Below are 16,777 nucleotides of genomic sequence, written 5' to 3' on the forward strand. Positions count from 1 at the left end.
ATCATCATCATTGCTAGTGCACAAGTTTTTAGTGCCAGTGTCTTGGAGATTGGCAGCCAGCATAGAAAAGGATCAGTTGTACAAGTCAAACATTCAGGCACCATGTGGTTAAAACAGAGGGTGTAAGGTCAGTATCTTTATGCTTGGTATGTTCAACAGCACTTGGATCATAAATGCAGATAAGAAACCATATGTCTAGACATAGTCTAGACAGGCTTCATCAAGCATAAGGCAGATATTTTCAATGGCTGGTGCTAATTCTAGGTTTTGGTAGTGTTTATATTTAATTAACAGTTCTAATACTGTTATGAAACATAACTGAGTTAGTTTTGATTGAGAGCCACAGTCATACAGACAGAACATTGAAGAGATACTTGATCAAACCAGTGACAGTAAGTGGTAAATTATCATTTTAGCAGTCCATGAAAGATGAGAATTTTCTCTGGCACTAGTCAAATCATGGTCATTCATTGATTGAACAATCTCAAAGTGTGGCAGAAAGTTATCTTCAACACTTTGTGTTAATGAGTGACAGGATGGCTTTTGGTAATCCTGCATAACATAGCACTGATTTGAAGATGCTGTGGTCTGTTTTGGCAGCAATTTCATCCAATCTGAATAAAATAACCACATAATTCATATTGTTGGATGTTGATGGGGAACATGGATCAGTAAAAGAGCACTGCTCATTTGGCAATTGCATATTATTGCCCAGGTCAGTAACACTAATTTTCAGGTGTTCTGGAAGACATTTTTTATATAAGCTGTGCAAACAGTATAATATATAATGCATGCTCTAACATTAGAAAATAAATAATAATAAATATACAGATATAAATCATAATTCATATAAACAAGTAAGAATAACAAAAGCCAGAATTTCGACACAGTGAAATACTACCATACACTGAAAAATAAATATGCAGATATGTCATTTGCACTAGAATAATTGAAGAAATAAATATAACGTTATATATTAAAAAATAGATAAGAGTACATAAATTTTCTTGTAACATTCTTTTTAATTACCTTAATAATCTAATCAATATTTAGGTAAAACTTGTCAACCAATAAATTTAAAGTATCAAATATGTTCGTAGATGTTTCATTCAGATGAGAAACCTTTATTCCTTGTTTCTTGGTCACTGGAATTCCACATTCAATATGACACCATTTTGTTACACAATGTACTGGGATATTCCATAATTGTTTCTACTTGTTTGGCAATATAATACTTTTCCAAGAATGAAGAGAAAGCAGTCTATGTATAAAACATCCAATCAAAGCATATTCAGTCTGTTCATTCACTGTTACCAAAAGGATCTAAGCTGTTCTCAAGTACCAGCCTTCCTTTTACATGTGACAGTGTAAGTATTTTATAGTTCATACAAATGATGTATGTAAATAAAATGTTATCGTCTACAGCAGGATCTCGTCATTAATAAACGAAAGCAATAAACAAGGACAAAAAAACGTGAAATGATGGAAAACAACCAGCTGGAGACTAATAAAGGGTTCATTTTTATTGTCAAGATGTTATAGCAAACATGTAGAAGTAAAAATGATAAAGAATATTTGATGACAATAAAAACTACCACATAACTTCTTTAAAAAAAATAAAAAACAACCATGTATGAGTATTATAAACTTGCACTTCATCTATACTGACTGAATGTTTTACAGATAACAGTATTAGATAGTCAGCAGTGCTGGTGTTCTCTAACAGTTGAGTGTGGAGTTTACTCTTGTGCCAAATACACCCGACTTGATCTTGGGAAATAAAGCAAAAATACTTTATTTAATGAATATGCTTTTAGTTTATGATATGCAAGAATTATATTGTTCAGTAGTTTGTCTTTGTAAATGCTCAAATTCTATCAGTATATTTGGAGTTCCACACATCCCTTCTCTTGTGCAACATGTTTACAGGATAGCGTAAAAAACAATAATAATTGCATGTTGGTTCCAGATGTTCTGATTCAGTGGTCTTTTTAGTTCAAAGAGAAATATATTACTGTTGCACTGAACATAATGTTTTATTTATAATGTATTTTTCTTGGAACTTCAAGTTGCATTTCATAAGGAACTATGTTGCTTGTTTAATTAAAATGTTTATCAATCGTCAGTGGAATAGGTTCTGAAATGTAAATGTTACGTAGTTGTCAAAACAGATAAAATTAAATTTTTAATCAAAATGTCTACAAGGCTACATTATTTTAATATTCTGAAAATGCATTTTCAGAACTGAAAAACATAAGTCCATAGACATATGTGATAAACACTAGATCATGAAACAATTAATATAAAGAATAATTTTGCATTTAGTTTGCATCATGCAGAAAGTGAACACAAGTCAATTACCAAGCCAAATTAAAAGTTTCTATCTCTGCTGATCTTATGTTATCCTTGACTGAATGCTTCATAACTTTTAAGGGCCATAACTTTGTTCAATGCTATGCAGAAAGTCAGTTCCAAGGATGCATAGGATTAAACATTATCCAGAAACCAAACTAAAAACACATTTTCTCGTATTAAAATTTTTAAATAGAATACATCTTTTAACTTCTATCGGCTGAAGATCGTGTTACTCTTGACAGAGGAAATAAGGCCATTATTAATGTTATTGAAGTGTGAACAGTAGCTACAGTTTGTCTATTTAATTGTAGTAAATTTTTGTATATCTACCAAAGCTCATCAATACACCCATTGTGAAAATTTTAAAATAGTAGTTGTAGGAAAATCATTGCTTTTTGAGAAACGTTGGTGTTCTTTTGTGTATTTTTTCGTTCTTATTTTAATAGTGTTCCATATTTACGTACGTCGATACACTGTTGTTAAACATTATCTATACGTTCTGAGGCTTACTCTATTTTATTTTATTTGCTCGTGAAAAATACATGTACTAAGGGAAGAAAAAATGTACTGATTTGTTATTAAAGTTGGTTTGTATTCCAAAAAACCGAAAAAATTTACAACCGAAATAAATTAATGTGTGTTTATTATGCTAAACTTGTAGTTCTTGTGTTTAACGAGTGAACCACGTTATGCCAAGAAATGTGTGTGGAACACTAGACTTTATATAACACTACGTAACAAATTTTGTTCCTGGATAAAATGTGTAATTTCTTAATTGCTTATGTTGTAAAAGTGCAGAAAACGACCATTATTCCCTTCAAACTTTGCTTTTGTGACCTGAATAATAAAATTTTCTGTGTAAAAACGGGCAAATTTGCGCATTTTCATTTGCATTATGTCTGAATGAAACAATGTATGAATCAAGATTTACGTGTATATATACTGAAATTATACAAAAAGGAACAAAAGTGTTAAGAAGTGAGTAGTTTTTGAGATTTGTGACTGTGTTGTAAATCACTTTCACGTTTCAGTCCCCAAATATCGTCTCAGCATTCGACTTTGTTAGACCAAGATCTCTGATCAAGTCATTGTGGCGTCTTTGGTAGGGGTAGTATTGAACCTTGAGCCTCACAGGTCTTTGTATGGTCGTTTAGCTCATTGCATGCATAAAATACCATGCAAGTGAAAAACAAATTTGGTTAAAATCAAAAATAAATACATTAAGCTACCGAGATAATGTGAAAACTTGTAAATATATTACTGATGGTACAATGAAAAATAAAGGAAACATTAGTAAGCTTCACAAAGGGCTATATGTATTCTGCCCACCACGAGTATCAAAACCCAGTTTTTGGCGTTATAAGCCTTCAGGTATCATGGTGTGTGAGAAGTAAATTTTCAGACTAAAAACATTAAAATTTGGGGTTTGGTTTTCTCTACCAAACAGATGCCCGATAGTTCATTGTACAGCAACTGTACACGTTCATGATACGAAAAGAGCAAATTATGCAAGAAATCTTTCAGGTAAAAACCAAGGAACATCAACCGACAATATAATAAATATCTACAAAACATACATCAGACCCATATTATAATACGCATCTCCTGCCAGGATAAACATATCACCCAAACAATTACAGAAACTATAAAGAGTACAAAATTCAGTTTTAACTTCAGCCTATAAAGTACCATGTAGCACTTCATCCACAAGTATGCGAAAATAGAAACAATATCGGAAAGACTTTTGCATAATACACTAAAGTATTTTAATACGAATTGGCATAAAAATGAGTTAATGTGTGATCTCGACAGATACTACGTGCATGATGAACATTGTCCTTAATACCTCTCTCCTCTAAATATATATTTAATAAATATCAAAAAAGCTGTCCACCACGCACTAGACACGGAAAACTAGTTTTATTTTATCATTATTATTCTTTTTATTAGTAGTAGTATTTCATATATATGGAAAAAAAGAAAAAAAGGAAGAACAACACTTTTCGCAACTATACATGGACACTACCCTGAAACGGGATTGAGTACGATGTCATACTATGGTCCAACGTTATACCAAATACCACATCCTAATTATAGACGCCATCAAAGTACGGGATGGAGGAAGAGGTCCAATGCACCTGACCCTCCAGGGTTTTCCACATAGTTACCTAAATACTAACACAGAGAAAGCGATCAAGTGTAATAACATTGATTAGTTGTGCACAAAGATTGGATTGTACTGCATTAAACGTACTCAAAATTATGTTACTGTACCATACAAGTCTGTTTTCTTTAGTTATGAATCTATGTTGTAATCTAGTAATATCCAAGACTGTAAGTCTATAAAAGGTGGAGCAAGCTTTTTTGGTTGTTTTTTTTACAGATAACTAAACAAACAAAAATGCCTGCATCCATAAAAATGAACAACTTCCTTTATTTCTTATTATAAACACTTCGTAACATTCAAGACATGTCTCCCGTTATATGTTTTTCTGTTTATTTTTTAAAGTTTCTACAAACAAAAACATATTTAAAACACTGTATTTGAAAGTAGAGATATCTTACTGTATTATCTATGTTTTAACATAATGTAATTACTAGTTACCATGATTCTTCAGTTGAGCTCTATTATAGACTTATACTGATAATAATGAAGTATTGTGGTATCTTGAGGCACGTTTAGATACTTTCTATACTTCAAAGAGCGAAAAATATATGTAATAAAATATTGTTAAGTATAAGAAATATTGATGATATAGAACGAAATGATGGGCAGAAGTAACTAAAGAATCAATAAAGCTTGGCCACGGAAAAAATGTAAATTAAGTAAGGACCAATGAGACTTTTGTCAGTCTTCTAACTATTGTATTTTAAGAAACCCGGCATCTAGTAGTATAAATTCGCAGACATACTACTGCTCCACTGGGGGAATAGCTTATTTTTAAGGGCTATAAGTATATATGTATAGATTAAATGTCCAAAATAGCACAATAAACCTTCAAAAAATGATTATGAGTTTCAATATTTGGAATCATAGATATTAAAATAAATTCTTCTTTAGATACTTTGGAAAGACGGTAATAGGTTCCTCGATAATTTTCCAACAGTGTAATTTTTTAGTATTGTGTCTGCGATAACAGATTGCCTTTCTTTAATTTCGATCGATATATTTTTTTAATTTTATTTATCTAGCAGCAGTAGTATCTTGATTAACCATAACCATTATGGTTGACAAGAAGTTGTTAATTTTACTTAACGTTAAAATGGAATCCCAGAATTCCACTAACCAAAGCGCATTGAAAAAGAAGCCTTTCTATCCATGATGAAGAAAAGTCCATTCTTATCAGTTTTATTTTCTGATATTAATATTATTCCTGTATTTTATAGAATTTCATGGTCAACTTCATTTAGATATCCTGTTTTAGTCAATATATATTTTAACAAAATTAATAATAATTTATTTGTCAAAAATCATTAATGTAAATAACAAAACGTAATGGCCCTAAAGTATTTCATTAATAACAAAGTCCAGTTTGATTGAACTCCATTAACATCAAGCTTTTCTTACATCCAACCACCCTACAAAATAAGAAATTGTTCTCTTTTCTTTTCCCGTGCCTGTAGAATTATTATAAATAAAAGTTATTTTTCAATAATTTAACTAATTACCTATTATATAAAATCATTCTTTAGTGCCCTCCAGTGGAACATTCGTCAATCCGCGGACTTAATTTATTGTGTACACCGCACCAAATTGTAGCATGATTTTTAGAGTTCTAAAACTGTAAGCGTAATGCCGTACCATTGTTGAACTCAACTGCACACTATTTCAAAAAATTCTAACAAAGTTTTGTATTAATAAACTACTGAAGGTCTCCGCACATTACACAATTAAAATAAGAATCAAAGTATGCTTCCATAACTAATTGGTTTTTTAATTCTTCCAAAATAGATTTTAAAGAACGATAGTTTATGACAAAGAACTTAAAGTACAAAAGGACGAGCGATTTAATCTACTGATTGTTATTTTTTACTTTTTGAAAAAACGATTACATTTCGTATTGTTTAACATTGCTTCGTGTGTAAAAACATTAAATTTACTGTTACTTTATTCTAAAACGCTCGATCAATAGTGTATGTTACTTTTAATAACGCTGTATTTCTACTCATCATCACATGTCTCTTAGTTCATACGCAAATGTTTCCAGTCTGGTCGATGTACAAAATGGTTTGGAAGACATTTTTTGGGTAAAACAAAAGAAGAACACACAGACTGTACCAACAGTGAAAAATTATCTTTGAAATCTTTAAAACCAATCATGACTATTGACAAGAACACTTGGCCAAGTATCTTGGGAAAGTCATGTACTTTTGACATAACAGCGTTATGAATAGTATAAGTGGCACGATACGTTCATCCAATATCGGTAAACATAATTATGAGAAGAATTCACTGTATCCAAGTGTTGTTACCTGCACTAAGGACGTGTTTTTTCCTATGGAATCCATTGGTGGCTCAGCAGTAAACTTTTGGGCTTATACTTCTAAAAATCTTCTTTAGACTATCGTAGTGCAGGTAAGTCAGTGTGCAAGCTCGTGTTTAAAATAAGACAATTACATATCTTCTCGAAACAGAAGTATTTCACAACAAGAACTAAAAGAAATTTTCTGAGAAGCTATAAATTTAATATATTCATTGTTAATTCTTCAAGCATTCTCGTTAAAACTATTCTAATAATTGCCATGACGGTTTTATCTTTTTCTACATATTTAAGGTTGTTGTTTAAAAAACAACTTTACTAAAATAATATTTTAAAATAACTAAGATTCGGATGTAGGGTTATTCTTAATCAAATCACCGAAGAACAACGATACATGAGGATGTTTATATTTACATTTATTTAGTCTCTTTTTTCTCTTCTTCACTTTGGACAGGACAGAAGACACCTTTCCTCAACTGTCTGCATGCAGTGAAGGGTCATGTAGATGTGGGGCATTATGGGCTTGAGCACCCACATTTCGTTATCCCAATTTTTATTTATTTTAATATTATTCAATCTTGATTATTTTATTATTATTATTTATTTGTATGAATTTCGTGATGTAAAATTGGTGAAAGGAGATTAAGACTGATTGATGGTGTATCTCCAACGCCATGTTGGTCGTATTTCCGCATTCACCTCCAAAACTTAGGGTACATTTTATAATCCACAATGTAACCGGTACCATGGGGATCCCTTTGATTTGTGCAGCGGTTTTAGATTTTTGTTTGGGCTTGTTTTTGTTTATTAGAAAAATTTATAGAGTCAGTTATGAAACCCAGTGTTTTTATCGAAAATAAAGAATCATGCCCAAAGATATGGGACACACTGTAAAGAGAGTAGAACATTTTAAAACATGCGTTGTTCTAAGCAATAAATAAACCACAAAATAATAGCTCGAAAAGTTAATCTAATTGTTTTTAAAACACGTGTATATAACTTTCACAAAACTTAGTACCAAGTTTTTAATGTTATAAAAAGATATCTCTGATTTCGTACCTGTGTGAAAAAAAAACAAACTCAATAATGAGGGATAAGCAAAGTTCATTCTTATCTGATTTTTAAACCTGACTGTAATGTTCAATGTACAATTTACTGTTTCAATACAAAACTAACCATTCTCATGTCAAATTTGTATCTTATAAATGTAAAATATCTGGAAAAGAAGGTTCATAATATACAAGACTGGTGCAGGTGTTTGATGCTAACGTAATAAACGTTGAGAATACGAGACACACACGAAGTAGTGGTAAAAATAACTGTGTTGTTACATGGTCAGGTGGTTAGAGCGCTCAGTCGTAATCTGAGGGTCGTGGGTGATGATTACTAGCTTCCTTCCCTTTAGTCTCATACTGCTTTCTCTCGTGTAGCTATGCGCGAAATTAAAAAGAATCACCGTGTGACACAAAGAAATACTTTCTTTTGTTAGATATTAGACCGGCATTGCCAGGTGGGTTAAGGCGTTTGACTCGCAATACAGTCACCTTTGTTGTTAAACTAATAAATTCATTTAAATAATAACTACTGTTCATGGAAATAGGAGTCATTTCCCTCGTTATAATTTCTAATTTATAAAATCATAATGCCTAAGAACTTTGGGAAACTATAACGTAGTGTCACTCGTGATAATAAATGCTACTTTAAAAAGAAGTTATTGACAATCTTCCATCTGGTAAATAAGCTCAAGGTCCTGGTGAGGACATTCTGAACTGACAAAAAGTAGTAAATGCGCAGATGGAACGTTTATTGTTATTATAAATATGATAAAGTTATACAAAGATGAAGCTTATTTTAATCCATAAAATATAAATAAATTGCGTTAGAGAAAGATTGCAACTGAAAGCGAGTCATTATGATAATGGAGTTTGTATTAAAAAAAACACGTCACTTTTGACTCATAACTGTAAAGAAAGAAACAAGGAAAGAGTATGACTGCGTTTCGTATAGAATTATCTTGTATAGAGTTGAACATATAAATCTGAAGTTTACCTGTCTGTACTGAAATGATCGGCATGGTTAGGGGCAATTGAGTGGTAATCTGAGGGTTGTGGTTTCGAAACTCCATCACACCAAACATACTTGCCTTTTCGGCCGTTGGGGAGTCAAAATATGAGGGTCAGTTCCATTATTCGTTGATAGAATAGTAGCTCAAGAGTTAGCGGTGGGTGATGATGACTAGTTGTCTCACCTCTAAATTTGCCCGGCATGGTCAGGTGGTTATAGAGATTGACAGGTCATTTGAGGGCCACGGGTTCGAATCCTCGTGAACCATGCTCGCCTTTTCTGCTGTGGAGGTGTTATACTGTGATGATGAATCCCACTATTCATTGATAAAAGAGTAACCCTAGTGTTGGCGATGGATGGTGATGAATAGCTGATTTTTCGATAGTCTTACATTACCAAATGAGGGACAGCTGGCGCAGACAGCCCTTGTATAGCTTTACGCGAAATCCAAAAACAAACAAATAAATGTACGTATTGAAATGAATGTGTAATGTTTAAATTAAAATGTTTAATAAACGTACATGTAGACACGAGCTCTGTCTTAAGAATACAGTAAGGAAGTTTTATTTTCAAAAAATAATTACGTAAAAATGTTTTATTCAGTTGGATAGTTCTGATGTAACAGTTTTACTTGTTAAATATTGTTGACTTTCATATGAGAATTTACAGATTATAGTAAATTCTGTAAGAAATGTCACCTTCTTTTTCTTTATTAATTAATACCATTACCTAATCCTTAAGTAAACAGTTCCATGTGTTGGTGCCAAGACTCATTAGATGTGCACTAAAAAGAACAAACTAATAACAATGTTTAAGAAATTCCAATGAAACATTAAATGTTTGAGATAAACAAATGCTTTCACTAAAAAACTGAGAATATTTAATAATCTTATATCTGACATATTACAAAGGTTAGTATCAATACTTATTTATTACCTGCAGAGAGAATTATTTAAGAATATTGTTGTATTGACATATTTTGATAACATTTTCAGCGAAGACATATGATTATCTAGGTAGTAAAATAGGTTAAAGGTTGAAATAATGTTGAAACGTATTTCATGTGACAGAATATTATGCGACAAATCAATTATGTTTTAAGTCTACCAACCAGAATAAAAACAACTCTAAGAGTGACCGAAATGAAATGGTTATAGAGAATATTTCTTTGTTAGATCATTGTGAAGGAACGCATTTAGCCTAAAGTGTTTTAATTATGAACGAATATGTAGGGCATTCTGAAAGAACACTATACTGTGTTGTCTGGTGCTTATCGTGAGGAGTTACGAATCGGCAAGTTCAAGGTTGGAGACTCGACATGCCTCTGAACTTGTTCCCTACTATCAAATGTGTCAGTCAATTGAAAATGTGCAAATATAATGGAAGGAAGCTACGAACTAAGGTACAGGACTACCACCTACCACCTATGTTAAAAGTAAAATTTAGCGAGAAGAAAATATATTTATATTTGTAATTAATACTGAATGGATCTGCACTTCATTCAACTCATCTTGTAAAGGACAGTCTCAAAGACAAGTCCTCTCCTCTGGAACTTTTAGTTTTGAACAATCAAGATGAAAGGACGTATCCAGCCAGAAAGCAAGCAGTACGTGCTTTTACAAGAGATTTGGTTAGATGTCACCTACTTTAATGCAATCAAAGATGTAAGGTTGGAGCTAATTTAGCATCATTGCTGCACCAGCCACGAAAATTCCGATCCACACCTTGGTATGCTAGTTAACAGGGAATATATGTCTGAGATTTTCTTTAGGAAAACCGACTGTAAGAAAATTTTACTGTTCTTCTCAAGTATTATCTGTCTTCTTAGTGTAAGAGTTAACAAATGTTTTGTGTTTTTCTCAAACTGATTCACATGTACACCACACATGGATACGAGATACTTCGTTTGTGTTGCATAAATTCGAATGTTTCTCTACCGATAAACGATTGCTCTCAACTATTCGTATCAGTTGGACTAGTTTTTGAATGTAAATCAATTGATACGAAAACATTTTAAGTGAAGGATATCTGTTAACTTATTCTCTGACCATGTAGAAAGTGATCGTTCAGTTCCACGTAGATACGTACATCGTGTTTTGTGCTTTTAGAGATACATTTATATTAAGTGTTTAATTATTATATGTATACGCAATGGTTTGGCTAAACTTAAAGTTAAACTGCAGTTTTCTTGTTTGATCCTACATTATAAAGCAGAGTTATATGTTTTTCATTTGGGAATTGTTTTCATCTGAGAATACCATATGACAGATTATTTGTAACTCAGAACAGCTGGTATGGGTATTAACCCTTTTATTAATAAAGCAGAAAACAAAATTCATGTTCGTTGTTGTTCTCTGGTTTATTAATAAAAGTGTTAATACCCATTATAGCTTATGTTAGATACAATTTTATTTCAATGGCTTTTTCGTCATCAAGGAAAATAGCATATTATTTCAACTTGAAGTATCGCAAAAACGATTGTTGGCTCACTGATAACTTGAAGTAGATAAACCACTAAAAGCTCTGGTATATGTAAACGTGTAATTGTGGACTGTTTTCCATAAACAAAAGAGGTGTGCGCCTTCCAGCATGTGCTTTATTGATTTTTACTGGAGTTTTCCAGGATCCATATAGTAAAACAAAACTAATCTCTTCCCATTTTATAAGTTGTGAAGCATTATATTCTCTACCATCATTGCTTTATACCGGACATAATTCAATCTTACACAGTACAGAATGTTAAATAATTTACAAAATGTGGTTCAGTGGGGTGAATTATCCCTACCTTACTTTACTGGTATCAGCTAATGGCACTTAAAGCTGTCGACAGCGAAGTTGGATACAAGACGTTGGTTAAATGATGGTTTCAGTCACCTCGGATAGACATCAACATTCTTGGTGAACAACTAAAGAGACTTAATATCCCTAACGCTATTTGGGTGTTACCACACAGTTATTCACAACAGAAGATGTTCCATTTCTAATTAAAATTTGAATAATTATTTCTTTGTGTTGTTGAAACACGATTTTTTGTTCTGTATATGTACGCTATTTTCTAAATGTACACCCTACTTAGGCAAAGAGATACAAAAGGTAAAAGAAATTAGAAACGAATATGTAGAATCTGCAGTTTGTATTACAAAACAAACACGACTTGTGTTCCATGTTGAGCAATAACACGTATTGAAATGAAACTATGATTTAGTTTCGGATATTCGATAATTTTACATCAAATACAAATTCTGGACTCTAAATGTTCATTTCGAATTTAGCACAAAGCTGCACAATTGGCTATGTGTGCTGTGCCTAATAAGGATATCGAAACCAAGTTTTCATCATTAAAAGCCTTCAAACATACCGCTGATTCGCTAGGAAGGTGGGGATTGAAATTTCTTGTTTAGTTTCAAACATCGAAAATTCGAGAAAAGACTTGTAGTGGGACCGTTTTACCGACCAAGTAATATCCATATTCAAATGAGAACCTCAAACTTCTCATATACCAATATACAAATACAACTGTTTGGAAGCTGTATACACCTTTAATTGTTAATATAATTACTTCTTACTTTGTTATTTGAAAAAATGAGAAATATTAATGTTTGAAACCAATATTGCTATAACTGTTCTATTATATTCTGCTAGATGCAAACAATAAGTACTGTTTTGACTTCCCAGGGAAGAATAATATTGTACAAGTAGGATGTGACAAATCTGTCTCAGGATTATCATTGAAAGCTGTGTTAATTCTGTAATTTGAATAAAAATATTTAATTAACATAAACCTATTGTAAGTTGTTGGTGATTAATGCTTTCAATGTAAATTGTTTGTCTATTACGTGTGTTTTTATGGGGATTTTTGGAAAAAGATGTTGTGTATCATCTTGATTGATGCACTTATGGGAGTGGTTTATTTTTGCTGAGGGTGATATGTCATAATTTCAAGAACTTGCTCAAAGCAAATTTTGGCAAATTCATCTCGTGAATGTTGCTGTATTAGTATTTGTCTCAAATGCATTGAAGCACTATTTTTTTATAAACTAGATATTTCACAAAGTGCAGTTCATGGGTATATTACTTGTATTGCTTCAAAAATATTCAAACCTGCTAACAAAAAAGATGTATTCTGGGCATGTAAATTTTGTCTGGACTTAAGTTATGTAACACTTGATACTTTTGGAAAAGTATTCATGAAACTAATAAATATAGTCATAACAGAATGTCTTGAACTTATACTTGTGGTTCATTGTTTATTTTCCAAATACAATTACACAAGTCTGTTTGCACAGTTCAGAGAAAGTACATAAATTAATATTACTTAAGGGTTTTAATTTCTATATACTCAGCCATGTAGTAATTCAGTATGCAACTTATGTTTTATGTGACCATATTACGTTATATTCACTAGCTGTGAATATATTTATTCTATACTTGAATAGAATGATGAGGCAGAAAATTTGAAAGCAAGTATAATTTTTCCTATCATGTTTCAGATTTGATATTTCAGATTTTAGTTTCGGAGAAGCTCAAACATCAGACCTTTTCAAGGTATAAAATGGTTTAGTAAAAGCAAGAACATCTTCTGTACTGTAGACTTATCAGTATTTACATTAATATTTTTTCTAAGGTGCGTGTAGCAGTTTCCTTGAAAATCACACTTTTTTGTTGTTGGTTTTTAATGTACCGTACAGTTATATTACGTGAGTATCATAGCTCTGTTTTTAGTTATGATTTGCAGACAGTTGAACACTCATAGCATTCTCAATGGGAAGTAAAGATTTACTTACTAAATTTTCAAAAAGTAACTTTTTATCATTGTTTAATGCATATAAAAAGATGTAGCATAACATTATTTTTTCCTTTTCTCTGTACTAGTGAATTACAGCTGACAGGTTCAGACAACTGTACGTTTAATGCCAGTCAAAAAGCCATGTGTGCCAATGATTTCAATAGGATCCCATATGGTATGAATGGTTTTGAAGACAGATGTCTGTGGTGTGGGAAAAAGGAGTGGTATGTATCATTTTCAATTCACGAGTTAATATCCTTTTGGAGTCATTAACTCATTACTTAATAATGTAAAGTAAATAAATAAAATATAACCAAAAAACTGGTGATCCACTGTTCAATACCAAACAATGCATTCGCACAATGCCACATTATTATTCACATATTGAAACTAACTTAGGTTACTAAATCGTGAATTTAAAATGACCTAAGATTTAAAAACTCCTTAAATATTACAAATCTTGAAAAGTATACACAGTATTGTTGTAACAGTGAATAAATATTTTCTTTCAAAATGTGAAACAGTGCATTTGCATTGCATTTATGATGCATTTTCATGTACAAAATTTAGGATAAAAAATGATATAATTATATAAATCAAAACGAAGCACACTGTTGGATCTAGCATGGAGGATGAGAGATCCAGATAAACAATTGTGGAAATGTGCTCATTGCACTAGCATACTATATCTGCAATAAAATGACTAATGCTCGCTTATCTAAACAGGGTAGGCTGTTATGGTACCCATGATACAATTATTTTTTTCTGTTTTAGCCATGGAATAGCAGCTTGTAAAAGGCTCTGAATGTTTAAACTAAAATCTTTTAGTTCAGAGCTCTCATCTTTCAACTGATTTTGAGATCTAATTACGGTCTTAGAATTGGGAGGTCAAACCCTTTAGATTAATGTCTTTGACCATGCCCAAGGTTTCATAGATTAATTGACTCTAATACTGCCTAAGATAATTTATATTTAAAGGCAGGCAGGGAAAGTTCCTGATGAGAAATAAGATTGAATCAGGTATACGAGCTGTTGGTAATCACTGGTGCACAAAAATACAAGTAATGGAGAAAATGTCTTGTAGATTAATGGAATGTAATTCTTCATAAAAGAATTTCAAATCCTATGATAATTGAGGATTCCATCTTTTTGTATATATGAAGAACTTACAGTAATATGCAACATTTTATACATGTATAGAAAGCTATTTGTAATGAAAAATAATACTTTCTTAATGTTCTTAAAAGTTAATATTATAATGATTATATATACTCTTCAAAAAAACAAACGCAAAAGACAAAATATGAGACAAATTATTAACAAGTTTATTCCGGGTAGTTCAGTATGACATGTGTGAAACTTTGCACATTCACTGCTGAACATCCAAAGTCCGCAAAGGCGAAGACCACGCTTACTAGGTGAAGTTAAACGTCACTCAACGTCAATAACGAGTATGCCCCCCGTGAGCATCAATAACTGCTTGGCATCTCCTGCCCATGGAAGCGATGAGATGACAAATCACATCCTGTGGAATGGCTGTCCACTCAGCCTGCAAAGCTGCTGCAAGCTGAGGTAGAGTCTGCAGTTGAGGTTGTCGACGTCGCAGACGTCGGTCCAACTCGTCCCAAAGATGTTCGATGGAGTTTAAATTGGTGATCTGGAGGGCCAGGGAAGAACGTTGATGTTGTGGTGTCTCAAGAAGACAGTGGTGAGTCAGGCTGTGTGAGGACGGGCGTTGTCATGTTGAAAAACGTCGTTCACGTTCACCATGATGGGTTGCACATTGGGCCTAAGAATCTCGTAGACGGTTGCGTACGGTTTGATCGGAAATCCTACGCAGCCCTGGTATGGTTGAGGCAATAGACGTCGCAGTGATGATCCTATTCCGAAGGTGACATAACCGGATGTTGCGATCTTGTGCGGGTGTGGTCACACGAGAACTGCCAGATCGTGGACGGTCACGAGTTGATCCATGTTATTGGTGACGATTCCATAGCCTTGTGATGGTGCTTGGGTGGACATTCACAGCTCTGGCAACATCTGATCGAGATTCGCCTTCTTCCAAGCGACCAATGGCATTGTTGCGTTGTGCTTCAGTCAGTCTTGGCGTAACTGTATTGCGTGTCGGTAGCTTAACACTGAGCTATGGAAACCGAGAACCCATCACTTTTATAGGGATTTTGCACATGTTGCACTTGCAGAACATGCAGATCTCTCAAACAAATTTATTGGACACGCGTGCGTTTTGGCGAAAAATCCGATGTTTTCCTCCGTTTTCAAAGTGCACAACCTTTATTGTCATTTTAGTCTGACAATCAGTGCCTTAACACGTGTAACATCACATACTCTGAGGTTGTATCATTATTACATATATTTCTCTTTAAAATAACAAAAATATCCCTTTTACGTTTCTTGTTTTGAAGAGAATATTTCAAAACATTTAATACATTAAATGGGATCTAGCAATTGTGAAATACGACAGTGTCGGGGTCTCAAGTGTTATATATGTATAACTAGGCAGTATAACTTGGATAATCTTTAGTTGCTCAAGGAAAATGAATACCATCAACTTTATTTAGATAGTAAATGAGTTATTTTACCAAAATCGAAAAACCTGGTATCTTTTTATATGATTCAAGTGGTCTAATTTTAAAGTCAGTACAGAAATTAGGAAAAACAATATTAATTTTATAAGAGAAAACTTTTAATGGTAATAAATTTATCTTGCAAAGTTTGAAGACCATTAGTGAATGAATAATAATAAAACTATATTGTCTATTGTAATACTGTATTAATAATATAAAGGAACGCATTTTTATACCTGTAGTAATAGATAACCTTACATCCAACTGCCGGCCTGGCATGGCCAAGCGCGTAAGGCGTGCGACTCGTAATCCGAGGGTCGCGGGTTCGCGCCGCGTCGCGCTAAACATGCTCGCCCTCCCAGCCGTGGGGGCGTATATGTGACGGTCAATCCCACTATTCGTTGGTAAAAGAGTAGCCCATGAGTTGGCGGAGGGTGGTGATGACTAGCTGCCTTCCCTCTAGTCTCACACTGCTAAATTAGGGACGGCTAGCAGAGATAGCCCTC

This window comes from Tachypleus tridentatus, chromosome 8 (genome assembly GCF_004210375.1).
Source record: "Tachypleus tridentatus isolate NWPU-2018 chromosome 8, ASM421037v1, whole genome shotgun sequence".
Classification (NCBI taxonomy): domain Eukaryota; kingdom Metazoa; phylum Arthropoda; class Merostomata; order Xiphosura; family Limulidae; genus Tachypleus; species Tachypleus tridentatus.